General features: G+C 38.7%; 1 protein-coding gene across 4 annotated transcripts in view; it reads right to left on the reverse strand.

Moving 5' to 3' along the window:
• The window catches only part of STX18 (syntaxin 18), a 120,525-nt gene that overhangs the window by 74,622 nt on the left and 32,410 nt on the right, over window positions 1-13,493 (reverse strand). The window contains exon 1 of one of the 4 annotated variants that reach the window (XM_072737790.1): window positions 2,343-2,471. The exons of the other annotated variants lie outside the window; for them this stretch is intronic. The gene's annotated coding sequence lies outside the window, so the exon portion shown is untranslated. Of the gene's footprint in view, window positions 1-2,342; window positions 2,472-13,493 lie in introns of those variants that run through there. 4 annotated transcript variants of the gene reach the window in all.

The raw sequence follows: 13,493 nt of genomic DNA on the forward strand, positions 1-13,493 counted from the left end.
CCCAGACTCCCTCTCAGGCCCCACAGAGCCAGGAGAGCTGTGAAGAAGCCATGACACCCCCACCCAAGCCCCCCAGGATCTATACAAGAAGGCCTCTTTCATTAAGGTTTATGATAGTGTGACCTCTGATTTAGCTCTGAGGCTCAGGCTGAATTGCCAGGATTATCAAACAATATGCCAATAAACAGCACAGATTTCTAATTTCTAAGATGTTTATAACACATTATCAGTGGAGCAATATGTTAAGGAGTGGAGAGGAGGGGAAGTGCTAAAGAAAACTAGAAAAAAATGAAGTCACTGTTCAACGTATTCAGCACTGACTCATAAGGCCCCAGAACCAGAAATGTTCTTTGTTATTCTGTTATTAATGCCAAAAGCATCAACAGACAACAGAACACTCATTCAAGGGCGCTCATAGAACACTATGCACCAGGTGGTGTTTACTGTCCTACGAATATTAACTCACTGAATTCTAACAACTTTATGAGGTAAATAGCACTATTACCCATTTACACATGATGAAACTGAGGCACAAAGACTTCAATACTGTTCCCAATGTCACTTAGCTAACATGCAGCATACCTGGATTAAAACCCAGTTAGTTAATCTGGCTCCGGAATCTTTGTTCTTAAGTACTGTCTATATTGCCTATCATACTAGAACTTATAAAATCTGCCAATAAAAGAGGTGTCCACTGATCATCAGAATCACCTTGTCATACCATCCTGAGATAAATCTCCTGTGCCTAGAATGAAATTTGTATTGTCCCTGCTGAGTTAAACTAAGATTCACTTTCTCTTCTAGACACAAGAATATAGGAAGTCAATATACCATCACAGCCAAGAGCATATTTCTAGGTGTTTACATGTGAAGGTATAGGATATGTGTCAAAGAGAGGTATGATTACTAATTCCTGGAACTGGACAGATGCTGTGGGTTCTTTCTACTTACTAAAAAAAAGTCACCTACAAGTTTAAAAACAATATTAACAAGGAAATTCAAACTTAACTCTGGTTCCATAGAACCTCAGTGCATACTGTTTGTCACCGTAAAGTTACACTCATTTATATACATCTTCTCTAAATTTGGAAGCTTTTTTTTTTTTTCTGAAAGAATAAAAAGTGGAGAGAACCACTTGCAGAAAGTAAAGAAAAGCAAAAAGGGTCAAAGTGACTCTTCTACTTCCTTGCAAAGAGTGGATAACAAGACCAATAAAGATAATAAACCCCACACAATGATGACACTACTGCCAGTATATCAGCAAGGTTTCCCTCCTAGACTCGCTGTACTTTGAAACACTTCATCTCACCCACGTGTTTGGTATCTTCAATCCTCAGCACAATGACTGGCACACAGTCTCAGATGTCCATCAATATTTACTGAATTGCTTTAGTAGAAGAACATGTGTTTGGGCCACTTGTGTCACTGGTCCAATCCAAAATCAAAGACCTCATAATCTTTCCAAGGAATACAGTTCTGTGATGTTAATTCACTGATATATAATACCATTGTTAGGACAACACAATTAACTAATAAAACAAAGGCAGTCAGGACATTTAGCAAAGATAATAAGAACAATCAGCTTATATTCAAATAGGTATAAATTAGTATCCTAAAACATTAAGCATGTTAGCAAAGCAGCTTAAGAAAAAGATCTGTTTCATATTAGATGAAAAGAAAAGAGGGAGAAAAAGATGTGCATGACAAGAGACTGAACGCTGGAGAGACTGGTACTTCTCTGAGAGCCTCTGAGAAAGAGTTCAGACATCATGTATTTCCAAGGACTTAGGGCTATTTCTGCAAGAAGACAGCAAACCCACGTAGATAGCATATTCCAGCTTCAGAATCCCTTGGTTATAACATATGAAACAAAATACACAACTAGGCCAAACTGGGAAATGAAGAAAAATGGTGCCACTTTCTTAGCCAGGGGACAATTTGAGTCTATCCTACCTAAATTTACATAAAACAAACATTTCAAAAATTTACCCCAGTGCCTAACAAACTTTCCTTAAAAGATCTTTTCTTTTAAATTAAAAACAGTAGCTTTATTAATGCACAACCCATTTCAAATCTGAAACACAACTCTAAGCCATACCTTGTGGAATGGAAAGCCATAATTGTAATGTGGAATGAGACCAACTGAAATCAATGTAAGATATTTGAAGTAAGTAAATACTTTTTTTTCCTAGAGGGTAGTATAAAACGTATGAAATTACAGTAGTAAGAAGTCATTAATTTGAAATTATAAAGTGGAATTGAGGACTTCAAAATATTTATAGATTTTTTTTCAAAGAATTTTGAAAGCAAAGAAAACCATATCATGCTCTGGAAAAGCTTACCTTTTAGAAAAACAACATTCAGTGTGCACAGCTGCTTGACCATGTACTGCAAAGCAACAGCAACATGGGTCCCACCAAGCCCAACACTGATTGAAGCTGTGTTTTCAGGTTCACACATATTACACTGACTGGTTTCTACACAAACATTCATTATTTAATAGCTAATCCAATTTAATTATTAAACCTGAACCAGGTGAGAACAGGAACTGTGTCAAGTTACCTGTAAAATGGAATACTGTGGCAAGCAGATTTATGAAAATTCCGGCAAAGAATCACAGCAGCACGTTACCTCCAAGTCAGAAAAACTAACTACCAGGCACTCAAAAATGTTTGCTAAATGAAAGACTAAAGGAATGTTCGTTCAATGGGGGAAATGGCTTTTCAAATTTATTTTTTTCCCAATAAAATGACTTCATTAAAACTGCAGTTACTCGTGGATCTCACCCGACTGCCCATACTCAAGATGGGTCCCTGTCCCCCCACCATTAGGACTCTGTGGGTGGGGGTGGGCGGCGGGGGTGAAAGGGTGACGGCAGCCGTGTGCAACTTATCTGAGCACAAGCATCAGAGACTGAGTATGTATGATCCTAACCTCAAAGGGATTTTAGAGTGGGCTTTTCATCACTTGGTATTACAAAAATATTTGCCTCTTCAACTATATTTAAATTTCTTTTTTAATAACTTTATTTTCTGCTTTTTGTGAAAAATGTAAATATAAAGAAGAAAATGAATCAATCCATCATAATATCATCACCCAGAAATAAGCTTTTACCATTCTGATGTATTAGGACTCATTTTATGCACATATCCTTTATATAACTGAAACCATCATATGTATACAATTCTATACTCTTACTTTAATTGATACCATGATGAACACTTCCCCATGTAATTAAAAATTCTTCTAAAAATTACTGTCATGGCTATGTAAACATTTCACTGTTTAAATTCACCATAATTTGACTGTTTCTCTATTGTTGAATGACTGAATTGTTTCCTCAAATTTTTCCTCAAAGGATAAATTATGCTGTAATGAACATCTTTTTGCTAAACCATAACAGAATATTTTTATATAATGAATCTTTATCTGACTCGGTAATTCTTTAAGATAGAGTTTTAAGAAAGGAATGACAAGGCAAAAGTTACTAACAGCTTTAAATATATCAACATACACCACCAAACTGCTTCCTAGACAGAAGAGGGCCTCTGCCTTCTGGGGCATCCCAGTCCCAGGCATGCAGCAGTGAACAGTGCTGCCTGACGAGACTGGCGTCCCTCTGGGCACTGGTGCAGAATGACCGCATTTGAAAGCAGTACACAACATGATTATCCTAATATCACTAAGCCCAATGTCATTTGCTTCAGGTTAATGATAATTTTCTATACTACAAGGCAGAGTAAGACTTCAGTTTCCTCATCTGGAAAATGAAGAGAGTCAGGCTGCATGGCCTCTAAGGCTGCGATGAGTTCCCACAAGCTAAGATCTTATCTGTCATCATGCAGACACCATGTGTGCTGGAGCTGCCAGGACACTGACACAAGAATAAAATGTAACTTAGTCACATGAAGTTGTTCAGCTGTTACTCATCTTATTTCTCCTGGAGCAAATCACGAACAATAACTCTGCAAATTGGAAATACTTAAATACAATTGCCATCCTGTTTTATAAAAAGAAAGATAACATTTACTTCTGGTATTTAAATACCTAACTTAGTTTTGATCCTCAATTCAGGGTCTATAAAACTAGATGCAACAGCTGGAAATTCTGATTCAAAATTATGACTTCACAGAAAACCAGATGCTCTATTGAAGATAAGGTTTCCTGGAGAAGTACAGCGTTTTAAGAGGCGATCGAAAATCTGTATTAGATTTTCTGCAGAAAAGCAGAAATCTCCAGGATACTCCTAAGCATTAAGAATCTGTACATTACAGAAAGACGAAGCTGCCAATCTGCAGTTCACATTTCTTAACAGCAACACAGCACATTTATTTGATGCACGCACACAGGACTCTGTTACCCTATAGGTGTAACACACTTACAAGTATCTGCCAGATCCTCAAAATCACTGCAGGCAAAAAGGAAACAAATGACAACTATTTTTTTAATCCCATGAAAATTACATTAGGATAAAAAGTACCAAAAACACCCTAAACATTATTTTAGCAGCAAATTCAAGCAGCTCCCTGTTACTTGAAAAACAGTAAAATTTACCTAAAACAACGTAATTAGGAAGACAGAAAAACAAGATAGGGAAAGTGGTATTATTATCAAGTCAGCAAGCTAGCTACTAAGTCAAAAACTTGTAAAAAAAATTCTTATTCTTGAAATTTAAAAATTAATTTCGAGCAATATAATACTATTGAGGAACAAAAACATTTTCCTTTTTATATCTTTTCAAAGGAAACTGAAAAAGTTAACAGATTTGGAGTCAAATTTTACATAAAATTTTACATAAAAAGTTTGTCCCTGGATCTTGGTAAAAATTATGAGACGTCCTGAGTTGAGGAAACTGCGCTTGACAAAAGGACACAGCTCTTTGCACTCAGGCAGGCTGCAGCCATGGTGTGCAAAGCAGGAGCAGGCACCCCTGGGGGGTGCAAGGTGACCTGTGAAGGCACACCTGGCACATACACCTTTAAGGGGACTGATGTCCAGCCCCCTCCTGAAGCGGCTCTGCCTGGGAGTCAGCTGAAACCCACATCCCCCAGGCTCTACTTTCCCACATGTCCTTCACAAGCACCTCTCCCACTTCTTAAGAGGCAAGGACGACACAGCCCTCACCACACCTGGATCTTACCACAGGACACTGTCCTGGAAGTACAAACCTCTAACAAAGGAACACTTGAAAATCCTGGGTCGGATGACAGAGGGAACGGCTCCTGACGGGACAACAAACCCCCTCCCAAGTCTATGGGGCATCCAGTTTTTTTCACTCAACAAAATGAAGGAAGGGCCTAACTGGGATGTCAACTGACAAATTATTTTTAAAGTTTTGATGGCAGTTTTGGCTTGTAACTCAGAGGAAGTTCAAGACTGAGAGGAGTGGCTGCACCTAACAAACTCCTTCCATTCTTGTCCACTTCTTTACGCAAACAAAGTTTCTTAGCTCTTACGTTATAGGAAATGGAAACTAAGAATGTAGTTGATATTGAACATGGTCATAGCCCACAAAAAAGTAATATTCACCCACTTGCACATGATCTGATTAGGAAAAAAAAATCCATTGCCTTAAGAGGTTTCCTAAATGAAGTGACTTATTTTAATCCATAAACACTAATAGCAATTGCAAAGGTAACTCAACAGAGAACAATTACAGCATCTTGGTCACTGCTGGAGATTTTTTAAAAAACTAAGTTTCAAAACAAAAATTAAATTTCAATTTGCATACATATTTTCATTGCATAGAGGTATGAGAATGATCAATAAAAGATTTTCCCAATAAAAAATATACAAAAAAAGGACTTTCATGCATAAACAGAGGTAAGATAATATGTGGGGGAAGTGAAATGAAAATACAAATTCAAGGAGAAAAAGGTTGTAAAATTTATGACTATAAGAAAGTTTTTTTCAAGGATTCTTTTCAACAAATGATGGGTTAATATCAAATACAGTATTTAGATTCTATGGGATACATTTAAATGAGTGACCAAAAGTTTCACTTTAAAATGTCAAGTTTTATAGTGTACTGGAAGTTATATCCTTTGCCACTATTTAAATTTATAGTGAAAAATTACAGATGTCACTATATATATGTATATACATACACAAATATATTTATGTGTGAAAAGTTACCTAGTTTTTTCAAAATTCTATTTTTAAAACATTTTATTTATTTATTTGAGAGAGAGCAGGAGCAGTGAGGAGAGGCAGAAGCAGGCTCCCCGCTGAGCAGGTAGCCTGACAGTCTCCTCCATTCTAGGACCCTGGGATCTTGACCAGAGCTGAAGGCAGATCCTTAACTGACTGAGCCACCCAGGTGTCCCTCAAAATTCTTTTAAAGGATAAATGAACAAAAATGTTTAAAGGTCCCTGGTTTATGGTCTGATGGGGCGAAAGATTGAACATATATAAATAATTATAGATAATTAAAGTTCTGTGAAGCAAGAACATAGGGAAACTATGGTCATAAAATAGAGGGCAGCCCCGGTGGCATAGCGGTTTAGCGCCACCTGCAGCCCAGGGCGTGATCCTGGAGCGTGATCCTGGAGACCTGGGATCAAGTCCCATATTAGGCTCCCTGCATGGAGCCTGCTTCTCCCTTTACCTGTGTGTCTGCCTCTCTCTCTCTCTCTCTCTCTCATGAATAAATAAAATAAAATCTTAAAAAAATAATAAAATAGAGGTGCCCAGCCTAGTCTGGGGGGAAGGCCACAAAAAGTATGCCTCAATAGGATAAGTATTGTGCTGGTCTTAATAACTCTTATATGCCCAGGGTCTAGAATAAATGACTGAAGATGATGTTCGAACTAAGAAATAAATAAAAACAAGGAGTTGGCCTGGCAAAAACAGTTTCAGATAGAGGAACAGCATACGTAAAGGCTATGAGGCAGAGAACATGAAATGTTCAATGAATCAAGCTGGATCCTGCCATACTTTACAATCTATACTAGAGATTTTCTTTTTCCTGAAGAGGTAACTGGAAGGAAATATTTTAATCAGGGAAGTGACCTAATCAGTTTTACTTTTTATATATTTATCATCACTCAGGAAAAAAAAATCATTGCTAATCAGGAACAAGAAGCAATTCAGTCATTCATCCATCCATCGAGTATTAGCTGAGCATCTATTTTGTGCCAGATACTCTATTGGGCACTTAGGATACAGGAGTAAACAGACAATGAAGCTCTGATAGAACCTGCAACCCATCAATAAGGATTTATGCTAGGAGAGTAGAAAGAGAAGCCACCTAAGAGACTAAGAGAAAACGCTACTTGCAAATTACACAGCTGACAAAGGACTCATCTCCACGACATATAAAGAACTCTCAAACCTAACACTAAGAAAACAATACTCAAGTTTAGAATGGGCAAAAGACTTGTACAGATACCTCACTAAAGATGACAAATAGGCACGTGAAAGATGTTCTACGTCATTAGCCATTAAGGAGATGCAAATTAACATGAAGTATCACTACATACCTACTAAAATTGCTAAAATAAAGAACGCCCAAAATACCAAGTGCCAAGTGCTGATGAGGAGATGGAGCATCTACAACTCCCACAATTGCTGATAATACACAATGGTATGACCACTGGAGAAAACAAGTTAGCAGTTAATTTTTTTAAAATAATAGCCTATTGAGATAGAATTCACACAGCACATAACCCACCCATTTAAAGCTATTCAGTGGTTTCTAGTATATTTACAAGTTGTACAACCATCACTCCAATAAACTTTAGAACGTTTTCATCACTCCCAAAACCCCATACCCACTAAGAGTCACACTCCCCAATCCCGCTCAGCCCTAGGCAACCTAATCGACCTTCTCTACATCTACCCATCTATGTTGCTATGGATCTGCCTATTTTGGACATTTCACATAAACGGAATCATACAATACATGGCCCTTAGTGATCAGCTTCTTTCACCTGGCATGTTTTCAAGGTTCATCCACGTTGTAGTAAGTACCAGTACTTCATTTCTTCTCCTTGACAAATAATAAATTGAATGGATATATCACATTTTATTATCCATTCATCAGTTGATAGACATTTGGATTATTTTCACTTTTTGACCATTATGAATAATGTGGCTAAGAACATTTGTGCATAGGTAGTTTTTTTTTATGACATTAAATATATACTTACTATATGACCTAGCTATCCCACTATTGGATATTTGCCCTAGAAAAATTAAAATTTATGCTGATCCAAAAACGTGTACACAAATATTTGTAGCAGCTCTATTCACAATTGCCAAAAACAAGAAACAATCCAAATGTCCTTGAACAGATGATGAATGGCCATAGTAACTCCATATCAAATACTACTCAGTAATAAAAAAGGAACTATTGATACACACCATCCAGAATGAATCTCAAAAGCACTATGTTAGCTAAAAGTTGTCCATTTCAAAGGAGTTTGATATTGTATGATTCCATTTACAAAACATTCTTGCAAATACATAACTATAGCAAGGAAGACCAGGTGGGGGAGGGGCGGGGAGACCTATGGCTACAAAGGGATCAATTACATCAGGCAGATTTTGGGAGTGATGAATCTCTTTTGGATCCTGATTATGAAATGGTTAGAGAGAGAGAGAGAAGTCAAAATCCAAAGAACATAGCAGAAAGGTCACTTTTACTGTGTGTTAATTTTAAAATAAAACTATGGTTAAGAAAAAAAAGCAGCTAAGTGGAAAGACAGACATGGACTCTCCAGGCACCTTATGCTCCAGCCTTTAAAGGTACATGCTTATCACCCCACCAGTCACTGTGCCAGAGAGCTGATCTCAGAAAAAATGACTCTGGCCATCCTAACCCAGATGTACAAGGTATTCTGAGCCCAAAGACAGAGTGTTTGTTCATTTAAGTACTAGCATGTCCCCCTGATCATGGCTGCTTGGGAGAATGATGAATCATCATTATATAAATCAATCCTGGTTAACACCCCTCCTACAGCACAGGACATAGAGATGCCTAGGTGAAAAGCACCCGCTTTAGAACTTTCAAATTGGGGCTCATATCCCAAACTACTGTTGTTTTGCTTCTGTTTTCTGCGCGTTCACAATGTCTCTGCAGTTTGTCATGGAGGCCTCGTCATACTTTCCCATTTTTCAGCTGCTCTAGAAGAAACCAGCCTCTCTTTGGACTGCCCCTCCTTGCCTCTGGTTTGTGCCACATGACCTATATTTAACTTCAGATGATACCAAACACAACCTCCAAATTTGAAAATCCAGGGTTTCATTTGGGTTGCTGTCAGAAACACAAGGAAACATTTTAATTTTCTTGATTTTATAGATGAAGTTTATTACTTTGAAGCAAAGACTTGAGTCCAAAACTTCAGGAGGTGGGGGCGGGGTTAGTACCTCCCAAAATGTCAGAATCATCATTCTAAAGTCAACAAGAAGGAGCTGGTTTGCTCCTTAAAAAACTAAATTGAACTTGGGAGTCCAAAGACCCCAATTTGAGTGATCATGGCTTTGCTTACAATCAAACCAGATTCCAGATAGTAAACCATAACCATAATATGTTAAAAACATACAACGAACAGTTAAGTGTTAATAAGGCGTGTTAAATGGTAGTGAGCGTTATCGGGGAGGGGGAAGAAAGTAAAGGAAGTGAAGAGAAATTCAAGTAGAGTGCAGGGAAAATCTAGGTAGAGTGTGGAGAAAGAGGGGACTTATAATTTTAGATGGGGTGGTCAGGACGGCCTCATTGAGAAGATGCCACGTAAGGACATGTTTGAAGGAGACGAGGCAAGAGCCAGAGATCTGGGGGAAAGTATTCCCAGTAGAGAGAGCAAGTCCCCTAAGGTCCCGTAAAAGCCAAAGACAGAATTTCCAGTATGTGTCCACTGGACACCTCCAAGCAGAGATGCCAAGCAAGGTGTCAAACAGAGCTGTAGAGAAAAGTCTAAGTTAGGAATAAAAACTGGGGAATTACTGGGATTCAGATAATAAAGTGACAAGGCTGGGGATGAGATCATCATTCAATCACTATTTGAACAAATATTTAATGAGTGCTTGTGTGTCAACTCCATGCCAAGGAGAGGGGAAAGAGAGAGAAAGAGAAACTCAGCCTCACAAAACACTCTACGGTTCAACTCTAATTTAACCAGAGTAATGGGGAAGGCCAGAGGTAAAGAAACCAAGAAATACCAAAGAAAGTTTAAGAAAAGATTTCACGCTAAGTAAAAAGCAGGTAGTATTAAATTGGATTCTTAGGCTAGGTGATAAACTGTAGGACTATGCTCAATGTCTCAGATCATCACTGACACTCTGTTCATCAATCTGCCCATTGAGAAATCCATGAACAGGAGTCAGAAGATGAATCAAAGGTACCTTCTTTCTGGTCAATTTCAAAGAGGAATTTTGTCTGCCCAGCCCATCCATGTTCATGCAGATGTTGGCTGTTCCTTGTACCAGCAATGCGAGATCAAGGCTGTTATAAGACACTGTTAAGTTTTGTTCCACATAGCTGAACATTTGATTTTTATCATAGCTATTCATAAAAATGAATATTTCATCCCCCATATGTGAGCTGAATGTAGACCTCAAAAGATATCTTAGGGAGGGCAGCATAATTTTGATGCGATACTAACAGCAACTCATGAATAGGCTCTGCTTCAAAAGTTCTAGAGTTTGGAATATATGTTGTTTAGATATCCAAGAGAGGTGACATATGTCCATTTGAACCTATGTGGCAGGTGAATTAACAGTCCCTCTAAACCTGAGGGACAGCATGTCTGCATATTAGGTCAGCTATGTGCTGGAAAATCTTAAATATGGGACTGAAATGTATGCCAATAACAAAACAACACTCACAGTTAGTTTATGTAAACTGCCAGGTTAGTTGAGGTTCTCTTGAACAGAAATTAATTCTAGCTAGGTTTCAAAAAGTAGGAAAGGAGAGAGGTACTGAATGGATACTAAGGTTATTCAACATATCTGAAAGATGGATTAAATTTCAGGGTTTATCAAATTCGGCCTCACTGACATTTTGAGTCAAGAAATTCTGTGTTCTAGAGGAGCTGTCCCAGACATTATAGGATGGTTCAGAAGAATGCCTGCTCTCTACCTACTAGACGACAGCCGCAGCCCCTGAGCTGTGACAACCAAAAATGTCTCCAGACAAGGCCAAATAACCTCTGGAGGAGATGAAACTGTCCTCAGTTGAGAAGCACTGGTTTAATGAATAAAACACCAGGAGAGCAACAATGGAGCTGGGGGCAGCCCGGGTGGCTCAGCGGTTTAGCACCACCTTCGGCCCAGGGCGTGATCCTGGGGTCCCGGGATCAAGTCCCACGTCGAGCTCCCTGCATGGAGCCTGCTTCTCCCTCTGCCTGTGTCTCTGCCTCTCTCTGTGTCTCTCTCATGAATAAATAAAATCTTAAAACAACAACAACAACAACAACAATGGAGCTGGGCCTCTGAAACCACTGAAGGCTGAGAACAGAAACTCCTTTTTCTCTACATTTTAGCTGTTCAGTCTTGGCAATGAAAACATGGCCACCAACAGCTCCTGAGTTTTGTTCTTTAAAATCTAGGCCTCTAGGGACACCTGGGTGGCTCAGTGGTTAAGCGTCTGCCTTCGGCTCAGGGCATAATCCTGGAGTTCCTGGATCGAGTCCCACATCAGGCTCCCTGCATGAAGCCTGCTTCTCTCTCTGCCTATGTCTATGCCTCTCTCTTTCTGTGTCTCTCATGAATAAATAAATAAAATCTTTTAAAAAACCAATCTAGGCCTCTGAACAAAGAAGGAGTCTTTTTCCTAATCCCCATTTTTAAATACTCCTAGGAAAGGATTCTGATTATTCTGATTTGAATCTGGTACCCACCCCTGGTCTAGGACCTGGAAGGAGAAGATGTTACCTGGGAACACAGCGCTTCTGCTGAAACCACCAACTTGAAGTCAGGAGTGAGATCAGTTCCCAAGAGGAAGAAGGCGCTATTGCTGAAAAAAGGTTGGTTTGGGGACTGAAAAAAGGTTGGTTTGGGGACGAAGAAAAAATAATAGGTATGTACCACAACCATTATGCAAATATTGAGTAATAAGCATATCCATTGCAAATAGCCAGGACATTAAATGGTTCTTCATAATACTGAACTGGATTTGCTTTACTATATTTGGAGCATATTTGTGAGTAAGGTGCTCTGGGAAGCATTTTAGCCTACTGGGAAACCATTATTAATTTTTGGATAAGTGGACAAGCAGGGTACATTAATACCTATTCTATGCTTGGCTATTTTGTCATTGATGTATTTTAAGGTGAATTTCTGGATAGTAAATTTGAGTACTCCACCGATGAAATTTGGGAATATTACTATTACTATAATATTACTGCCCACAGTCAGAAATGACAAAGGACTGAGAGTTGGTATGCTTTGTGGGCTACTAACAAAATACACTCTTAACATGTGACTCTGCCTAAGTCAACGGAAGACCATAATTGAACAACCATTGCCCAATTTGTGGGCTAACAGAAAACCAAATGTTTGCCTTGAAACTTTCCAATTGGGTTCAAGAATAAAATCCAGGAATATGATAATATACACATCAAAAGGATATGAAGCATTCAATTCAGAATTTAATGAAGAAAACAGTCTAAGCTAAAAAATTTTAAGACCTTCCCAAAGATGAAGAGGAGATAGGGCAGAGGAAATCCTTTCTGCTTCTCTCATTAGCAAATCCCAGAAATTATGTTTCACATTCATTCATGAAGCATTCACATTCATTCAAGATCTGACAGTGGAGATCAGAAAGCAGGTGAGCTCTGGCCTAGATCACAAATCTCAGCTTTGCCTGAGGCAAGCCAGAACTCAAGGGGTTTCCCATGCACCTGCGCTCTCTACAGCAGGCTCAAACACCTGATTACAACCTTCTCTCAGAAGAAGCACCCTGTTATTGGGCCAGGAGTCCATCATAATCAAAGGAAGGACATAGAAAAAAGTCTGAAGCAGTAGAGAAGTCTTTTCAGTCAGCTTTGTGAGATTGGGTCTAATGGTCACAGTTCTCTCTCTTCTTAGATCTGTGTTATAGTTGATTTTAGGGGCTACAAACGTCAGTGAGCAACATAAAAAAAACAGTAATATTTTTAAAGTCCATCACTTGATTACTTAAATATGGCACCTTGGAAATCTCTAAAATCCCAATGTTACTAAAAAATCACATTCCTCCGTTTTAAACAGATACCCAGCAAAAAGGAATAACCAAGATTCTTCATCCTCTAATGGAGAAAAAGTGCCCCCTACTCCAGCTTCACTGCAAAGCCAGAGGTTGGGATGTCTCCTTGCTAAAACAGTAATAACATGCTAGCTGGCTGTGATTAAACAACCACAAACTTCTATTTTTTTTTTTTTTTTATAAAAGATTGATGTTCAATCATTGCTTTTACAAATGACATGATTTCTGGGCTCAGCGATTAGCTCGGCGTGATCATGGAGCCCCCCGATCGAGTCCCACATCAGGCTCCCTGCATGGAGCCTGCTTC

The sequence above is a fragment of the Vulpes vulpes genome, chromosome 14 (genome assembly GCF_048418805.1).
Source record: "Vulpes vulpes isolate BD-2025 chromosome 14, VulVul3, whole genome shotgun sequence".
NCBI classification, from domain to species: Eukaryota; Metazoa; Chordata; class Mammalia; order Carnivora; family Canidae; genus Vulpes; species Vulpes vulpes.